Source organism: Arachis hypogaea, chromosome 3 (assembly GCF_003086295.3).
Source record: "Arachis hypogaea cultivar Tifrunner chromosome 3, arahy.Tifrunner.gnm2.J5K5, whole genome shotgun sequence".
NCBI lineage: Eukaryota > Viridiplantae > Streptophyta > Magnoliopsida > Fabales > Fabaceae > Arachis > Arachis hypogaea.
The window spans coordinates 78,783,942-78,792,475 of NC_092038.1; positions in this window are offsets into that span (position 1 = coordinate 78,783,942).

Consider the following 8,534-nt stretch of genomic DNA (forward strand, 5'->3'; position numbering starts at 1 on the left):
CAGGCATTATATCCTTAGAATGATAATGTTTGAAGGAGAGTGTGCCAGGCACTATATTCTTGGAATGTTGAGAATTGGTAATTGAAAGTGATTTGAGATGAGAAATGGTGATGACTGGTGATGATTTGAGGTTGATGGACTTGTTGGATGTGGAAAGTATGGCAGGCACTATATCCTTGGAATGATAGTGTGCCAGGCACTATATCCTTGGAATGATTTATGAAAAAAATATGTTGTTGTCATTTTTCTTTCTCTGCCACAAGAGTGTGCCAGGCACTATATCCTCGGAATGAGCATGCAAGTATGCCAGGCACTATATCCTCGTAACGATAGTGTGCCAGGCACTATATCCTCGAAACAAAAGCGTGCCAAGCGCTATATCCTCGAACGTGGCAGAAAGGCGACATCCGAAAGGATGTGTCGGGTTAGCAATTATAGACCGACAAGTGATATCATGAGCCAATAGGATAGACATTCATCATGTGCATCTTCTATGTGTTTTGTTTGCTTTGCCTAATTGTATTTCTTGCCTAAATGAATAATATGCTTATTTGCTAGTTGTTCTACTTGCTATACATGTATATTACATGTGTTTTACTTGCTTGCATTATCTGTGATTGTCTGGTGCTAAGGAGGTTAGGTAGGCGGTGGCGATGGGATTGTATGGAGGTTAGGTTGGGAAAGGCTGTGGGATACAGTGGTGTGATTAGTATTAGTTAGAATTCCCCTATGTTTAGATGACCCGGTTTATGGTTTAAGTTTCTCATTTACTTATTTCGTTAAGCTTGAATACCCGTATTCGATGTGAAGTTCTAGGATTGCCTTCGGCGTCCCAGAGCCTTACATCTTATATATTGGGACCTGTTACCATACTGAGAACCTCCGGTTCTCATACCATATGTTGTTGTTATTTTTCAGACGCAGGTTGCAAATCCACCTCGGTGAGATTGCGGATATGGTGACAGAGCGGAGTATGGTTCCTCCTTGGTTTATTTCTGTTATACTTTGTTGTAGTTACTCTCACATCTCTTTGTATATTTATCTTTATGACCTTAGAGGCTTATTTGAGAGATAAGTTGTACAAGCTATTTTAACTTTAAAATTTTGTATGTTTGTATATAACTAGTCGGCTTAAACTCCGCAAGTTGCGCCTAGTTCCCTATGATTATTATATTCTTATATCTATATATGTTCCATTCTTTTGCATCTATACCTTGTATCTTATGCGTTAGCTTCGTGTGAACATTTCACGCTTTTGTAATTCTGTCTTTGAGCTTAATCCTTCAACGGGCTTCTAGAATATATTATTTCCTTCTATATATAAATATGTATAAGCCCTAGAATTATCGTAACCTTTGATTAACCTTTACTTTACGGCTAGAGGTAAGACTTAGGGTAATTAGGGTGTTACAAATCTTCTGCATTTTCCTGGAAAACCGTTTTATAAAGTAATTAGGGTCTCATTCTTGTAAGAACCCGAGCTTTTCACGTAAAACCGTTTTATAAAGTAATTTTAATGTCTAGAATAGATTCAAAATTTAGAAGTTTTAATTTGAAAAAAATGTGAAATTTGATTTCAGTGAATTTTTCTGAGTTGGAAAATGTATCTTTTCGAAAAGTTTCTGCGAAAATGCGTACTGGCGCTTAAGCCGGCAGTACCGGCTCTAGTCTGTCTAGTACTGCGTATTTTGGAAAATTGATTTATTGTTTTGAAAGGATAAAAATAATTTAGAATAAAAAACCGGACACTAATCTTAAAGGTTTTGACTCAAAGTGGGTCAAACGGGACAAAAACGCTAACGGGTTGGATCGAGCCCAAGGCCCAACATATATAAGCTTATTAAATGAGTTTTGAGCTTATTTCTAGCCCAAAAGAGAGAGAGAGAGAGCCACGCGGTTTTGAGAGAAGAGAAGAGAAGAGAAGGGGTGGTGTTACTATTCACCTCCACCTTCCAGGAGCTATAACTTGAGTTACGGAGCTCTGATTGACGAGCCGTTTGCAGCCATGCGAAGCTCTCATCGAGCTCTATGTTTCTATCCAAGAAAACCTGGTAAGAACTCGAAGCTCAAGTCCCAATTTCGTGCCCTAGATTTCTGCATTTTTGAGGTTATGATTTTGAGTAGATTTTGTGGTTTTGTGATGAGCGGATAATTTATACGCTTTTTGGCATTGTTTTTAGGTAGTTTTTAGCATGATCTAGTTACTTTTAGGGATGTTTTCATTAGTTTTTATGCTAAATTCACATTTTTGGACTTTACTATGAGTTTGTGTGTTTTTCTGTGATTTCAGGTATTTTCTGGCTGAAATTGAGGGACCTGAGCAAAACTCTGATAAGGAGGCTGACAAAGGACTGCTGATGCTGTTGGAATCTGACCTCCCTGCACTTAAAATGGATTTTCTAGAGTTACAGAACTCCAAATGGCGCGCTCTCAACGGCGTTGGAAAGTAGACATCCAGAGCTTTCCAGCAATATATAATAGTCCATACTTTATTCGTAATTAGACGACGTAAACTGGCGCTCAACGCTAGTTCCATACTGCATTCTGGAGTCAAACGCCAGAAACACGTCACGAACCAGAGTTGAACGCCCAAAACACGTTACAACTTGGCGTTCAACTCCAAGAGAAGTCTCAGCTCGTGGATAGATCAAACTCAGCCCAAGCACATACCAAGTGGGCCCTGGAAGTGGATTTATGCATCAATTACTTACTTCTGTAAACCCTAGTAGCTAGTCTAGTATAAATAGAACTTTTTAACTTTGTATTAGATATCTTTTTTTGTATTATTCAATCTTCGAACGTTTAGTTCTTAGATCTGGGGGGCTGGCCATTCGGCCATGCCTGGACCTTTCACTTATGTATTTTCAACGGTGGAGTTTCTACACACCATAGATTAAGGGTGTGGAGCTCTGCTGTACCTCAAGTTTTAATGCAATTACTACTATTTTCTTTTCAAATCGACTTATTCTTATTCTAAGATATTCGTTGCACTTCAAATTGATGAATGTGATGATCTGTGACACTCATAATCATTCTCTCCTATGAACGCGTGTGACTGACAACCACTTCCGTTCTACCTTAGACCGGGCGCATATCTCTTGGATTCCTTAATCAGAATCTTCGTGGTATAAGCTAGAATTGATGGCGGCATTCATGAAAATCCGGAAAGTCTAACCTTGTCTGTGGTATTCCGAGTAGGATTCCGGAATTGAATGATTGTGACGAGCTTCAAACTCGCGATTGCTGGGCGTGATGACAAACGCAAAAGAATCAAGGGATCCTATTCCAACCTGATTGAGAACCGACAGATGATTAGCCGTGCTGTGACAGAGCATTTGGACCATTTTCACTGAGAGGATGGGATGTAGCCATTGACAACGGTGATGCCCTACATACAGCTTGCCATAGAAAGGAGTGATGAAAAACTAGAAGGAAGAAGTAGGAAAGCAGAGATTCAGAAGGAACACAGCACCTCCATACACCTATCTGAAATTTCCACCATTGAATTACATGAGTAACTTTCTCTTTATTTTCTGTTTATTTTATTATCTTTATTTAAACCAATAATCTCTTAATCCAGTTAAATCCGCCTGACTAGGATTTACAAGATGACCATAGCTTGCTTCATACCAACAATCTCTGTGGGATCGACCCTTACTAACGTAAGGTATTACTTGGACGACCTAGTACACTTGCTGGTTAGTTGTGCAGAGTTGTGACAAAGTGAGATTCACGTTTGAGAGCACCAAATCTTTGGAGCCATTATTGATGATCACAATTTCGTCCACCATTTTGCTTGTTTAAGTGATCTCTAGTAGCGGGTAATTGATGAATTTTAACCCGAATCTCATTGGATAAGGTAAGAAATCTCTTTGTCCTTGTGGTTTGGTATAGTATGAGCTTTAGTTGTTGATGTATGGTTATGTTGTATGTATGAAGCTTGTTTTTGGAGTTGGTGGTGATTTTTGGTTTGGCTTTGATGGTTTGGAGCTTAGTGAAAGTTTGATTGGAATCAAGTTTGGTGTTTGAGCATATTGGGAATCGCCAAGGTATGGTTTCAGTTTTCTTTATGTAATATGTAATGTTTATGGACCTTAGGCTAGTTGACCCTAAGATAGGATTGAATGTTGTTGGTGTATGAATAATTATATGTGAATTGATGTTAATTCTGGGTAGTAGTGGATTATTGTGGTTGATGATGATTATGGGGAATTGTTGGTGTTAATGAGTATTGATGTTTGGTGATGTTGATGAGGTTGTTCGTATTTAATGATTGATGATCAATAATGATGTTGTTAGTATTTAATGATTATAAAGGTTGATAAGAAATGTGTGATTTATTGTTGTTGATGAGGGTTTGTTGATGTGGTTGATGATTGATGATAAATATTGATATTGTTGGTAATTGAAGGTGAGTGTTGGAATTGTTGATAAATGGCTATATTGATGTTGATAGTATGATGTGGAGTTTGATGTTGAAATTGATGATGATGATGGTTAGTAAGGATATTATTATGTTTTTGATAGTGAGAATTTATGATTATATATGTTGGAGTGGTTAATTGGAGTATGGCAAATGGTAAATTCTGATATGGGATAGAGTTAATGTGGTTTTGGTTGGGTTGGATCATGAAAGTTCGTAAATTGAGATTCTTGTGAGTTTTGGTAAAAGTTGGTTTTTGGTGAACTTTGTCTGATCATAGCTTATGCCTCGTGTTCATACCCTGGGTCAAGCTGTCCGACCCAGGATGTTCAACAGACAAAGCGACCGACCTCTTTAGATCAGGGCAACCCGACCTCTTTCCAAAGAGCTCGGCCAAGTCACCAGGAACACCCAAAGAAGGGCCCAAATAGAGGAACACGCCCCAAATCCTAAGGCAGCCCAAGCCTACAGAGAGAAGGGCGGTTCCCTTGAAGATAAAAATGACCTCACTTGAAGATAAGATAAAGATAAGATAAGATAACTAACTTATCTTATCTAAGAAGGCCACCCTACGCCATTATAAATACACTGGAGCACCCAGGTATAACGCATACTCTGATTCTACTCAATACATGCTTAATACCCTTGCAACTTAAGCATCGGAGTCCCTTGTAGGTACCCCCACCCTCTGGGGACGAAGGATCAGCATCATCACCAAGTCCAATGAGTCGGATACAGCGACTCCGATCACTATCATCAGATCGGACTCCGCAGCTCCGACCAGCATAGAAAGATCTTGTTCGAGATCGACCTCTAGTTTCAGGTAACCCTCGGAACATTGGCGCCGTTGCCGAGGAACCCTGAAGTCATCCCATCACCATGGCAGACGACCATGACCACGACCACACCTCAGACCTAGAAGAAAGAATGCCGCATAAAAACATGGACACTACACCAAAAGATACTCCCCAAATCAACAAAAAGAACTCCCCAAACGAGGGAGCCCTGGATGCGTTTCAAGATCGGTTAAAACAACTTGAGGAAGAAGCTCTACGCCAACGAGAAGCTGAGAAGGACCTGCAAAGAGAAATAAGGTGACGTCGGGAATTGGAGAACAAACTCCTAAAACTTGAAGCCGATGTCAAGACTAAAGCCGACCGATCTACTCCTGAAGATAGCACCCGCAAGGAGCAAGATCCATTCACCAAGGAGATCATGAAGACAAGAATCCCAAAAGACTTTAAACTCCCAGACATGACCTTGTACGACGACACTACGGATCCCAGCCATCATCTCAGCAACTTTTGGAGCAGAATGTATCTCACGGACGCCTTAGATGCAGTTCGTTGCAAAGCCTTTCCAATTACTTTAACAAAAACAGCAATTAGATGGTTCGACAATCTCCATCCAAGATCCATCTCGATTTTCGAAGACATGGCCAAAAAGTTTCTGGCCAGATTCTCCATCCAAAAGGACAAAGCTAAACATGCGCCGAGCTTACTGGGAATCAGACAAGGAGAAAGGGAAACCCTGCGCAACTACATGGAGGGATTCAACAAGACATGCCTAGATATACAAAACCTGCCAACAGAAGCCGCTATCATGGGCCTCATTAATGGCTTATGAGAAGGGCCTTTTAGTCAATCTATATCAAAGAAGTACCCTACGTCTCTGAACGAGGGGCAAGAACGAGCGGAAAAGTACATCAACATGGAAGAAAACTCCCTATTAGGAGAGACCTCAAAGACCGGGTTCACCTCTCAGGATAAAGACAAAGATTCCAGAAAGAAAGAAGATCACCATGGAGAGAAAATCAAAAAGTACCACAATTACACCCCTCTTCGGGTGTCTCTTGTGGATGTCTACAGAGAGGTTTGCAACACAGAAAAAATACCACCAGCTCGACCACTCAAAGGCAAAAAAGGAGGAGGAAACCGGGCTGAATATTGTGAATACCATCGGATCCGCGGGCACTCCACCAATGAGTGTTTTGACTTAAAAAAGTCATAAAAAAGCTCGTACGAGAAGGAAAGCTAGATCGATACCTGGCCACCCGTGATGATGAACAAAGGAAAAGAAGAAGAGAAGAAGACGTCGGACCAACAGCGCGATCATCCCGGACGCCAGAAAGACATGTCCACATGATACACGGTGGATTCACCGGGGGAGGAATCTCCAAATCATCCCGTAAAAGACATCTCAAAGACGTATACCACGTCGCAGAAAAGAAGGAAACACCCGACATCCCGGCGATCACTTTTACCAAGGAAGACGCATCCAGCGTCACGTCAGGGCATGACGATCCCATGGTCATCACTATTATACTGGAAAACACAAATCTTCACCGCACATTGATAGACCAGGGGAGCTTTGCCGATATCTTATTCAAAACCGCCTTCGACAAACTCGGCTTGGAAGAAAAAGAACTCAGAGCATATTCGGACAGCCTGTTCGGGTAGGAGATATCCCGGTTCAACCAATGGGATACATCCCGCTCCACACAACTTTTGGAAAGGGAAGTCAGTCAAGAATACTCAAAATAGATTACATCGTCGTTGACGTAAGCTCAGCCTACAATGCTCTAATAGGTCGGGCAACATTAAATCAACTCGGTGCAATAGTCTCGACTCCGCATCTATGCATGAAGTTCCCAATCGCAGAAGGAATAGCCACAGTAAAGGTAGATCAGAAGATGGCGCGCCGCTATTAGAACGAAAGTCTAAACCTCAGAGGCAGAGGAGAAGAATTCCACACAATTGAGCTCGGTGGAGTTCAGAGGCAGGAGGAGCTCCGCCCACAACCTAAAGGAGAAATAGAGAAAATCCAAATCGGGAACACCCCGGACCAAACAACCAACATCGGCACACTCCTAAAAGGGGACATAAAAGAATCACTCATACAGTTCCTACACGACAACGCCGACCTCTTTGCGTGGAAGGCCGCAGTCATGCCAGGCATAGATCCCAAACTAATGTGCCAAAAGCTAGCAGTCTACCCAGGATCTTGGCCGGTACAACAAAGGCGCAGAAAGCTAGGACCAGAACGCTCTCAAGTAGTGGAAGAACAGGTACGAGCTCTACTAGAGGCAGGCTTCATAAGTGAAGTCAAATGCCCGCTATGGCTTGCTAATCTCGTTTTGGTAAAAAAGTCAAATGGGAAGTGGAGAATGTGCACCGACTATACCGATCTCAACAAAGCTTGCCCGAAAGATCCTTATCTGCTCCCAAACATCGACGCACTGGTAGATGCCTCATCCGGATACAAATACCTCTCCTTTATGGACGCATACTCGGGATATAACTAAATCCCAATGTACCCACCCGACCAAGATTCGACCTCTAGATAAAGACCGAGCTCGAGCAGGGGCACTATTCATACCCTGGGTCGAGCTGTCCGACCCGAGATGTCCGACAGACAAAGCGACCGACCTCTTCAGATCAGGGCAACCCGGCCTCTTTCCAAAGAGCTCAGCCAAGTCACCAGGAAAGCCCAAAGAAGGGCCCAAATAGAGGAACATGCCCCAAATCCTAAGGCAGCCCAAGCCTACAGAGAGAAGGGCGGTTCCCTTGAAGATAAAGATGACCTCACTTGAAGATAAGATAAAGATAAGATAAGATAACTGTTCTGAGGGTTACCTGAAATTGTAGGTCGATCTCGAACGAGATCTTCTGTGATGGTCGGAAATGATGTGTCCGGCTGGTGAATAGCGGCCGGAGCTGGTGCGTCCGACTTGTTGGACTGAATGTGCTGCTGATCCTTTCTCACCGAAGGGTGGGGGGTACCTGCAAGGGACTCTGATGCTTAAGTTAGCAAGGGGATTAAGCAGGTATTGAGTAGAATCAGAGTATGAGTTATACTTGGGTGCTCCAGTGTATTTATAATGGTGAGATGTGACCTTTTGGATAAGATAAGTTATTTATCTTATCTTATCTTTTATCTTTGAGTTGAGGTCAGCGTATCTTTCAACGGAACCGCCTTTATCTCTATAGGCTTAGGCCGCCTTAGGATTTGGGTTGTGCTCCTCTATTTGGGCCCTTTACTGAGCTCTTCTGTCGATTTGGCCGAGCTCTTTAAGAAGAGATCGGATAGTCTGACCTAAAGAGGTCGGTCG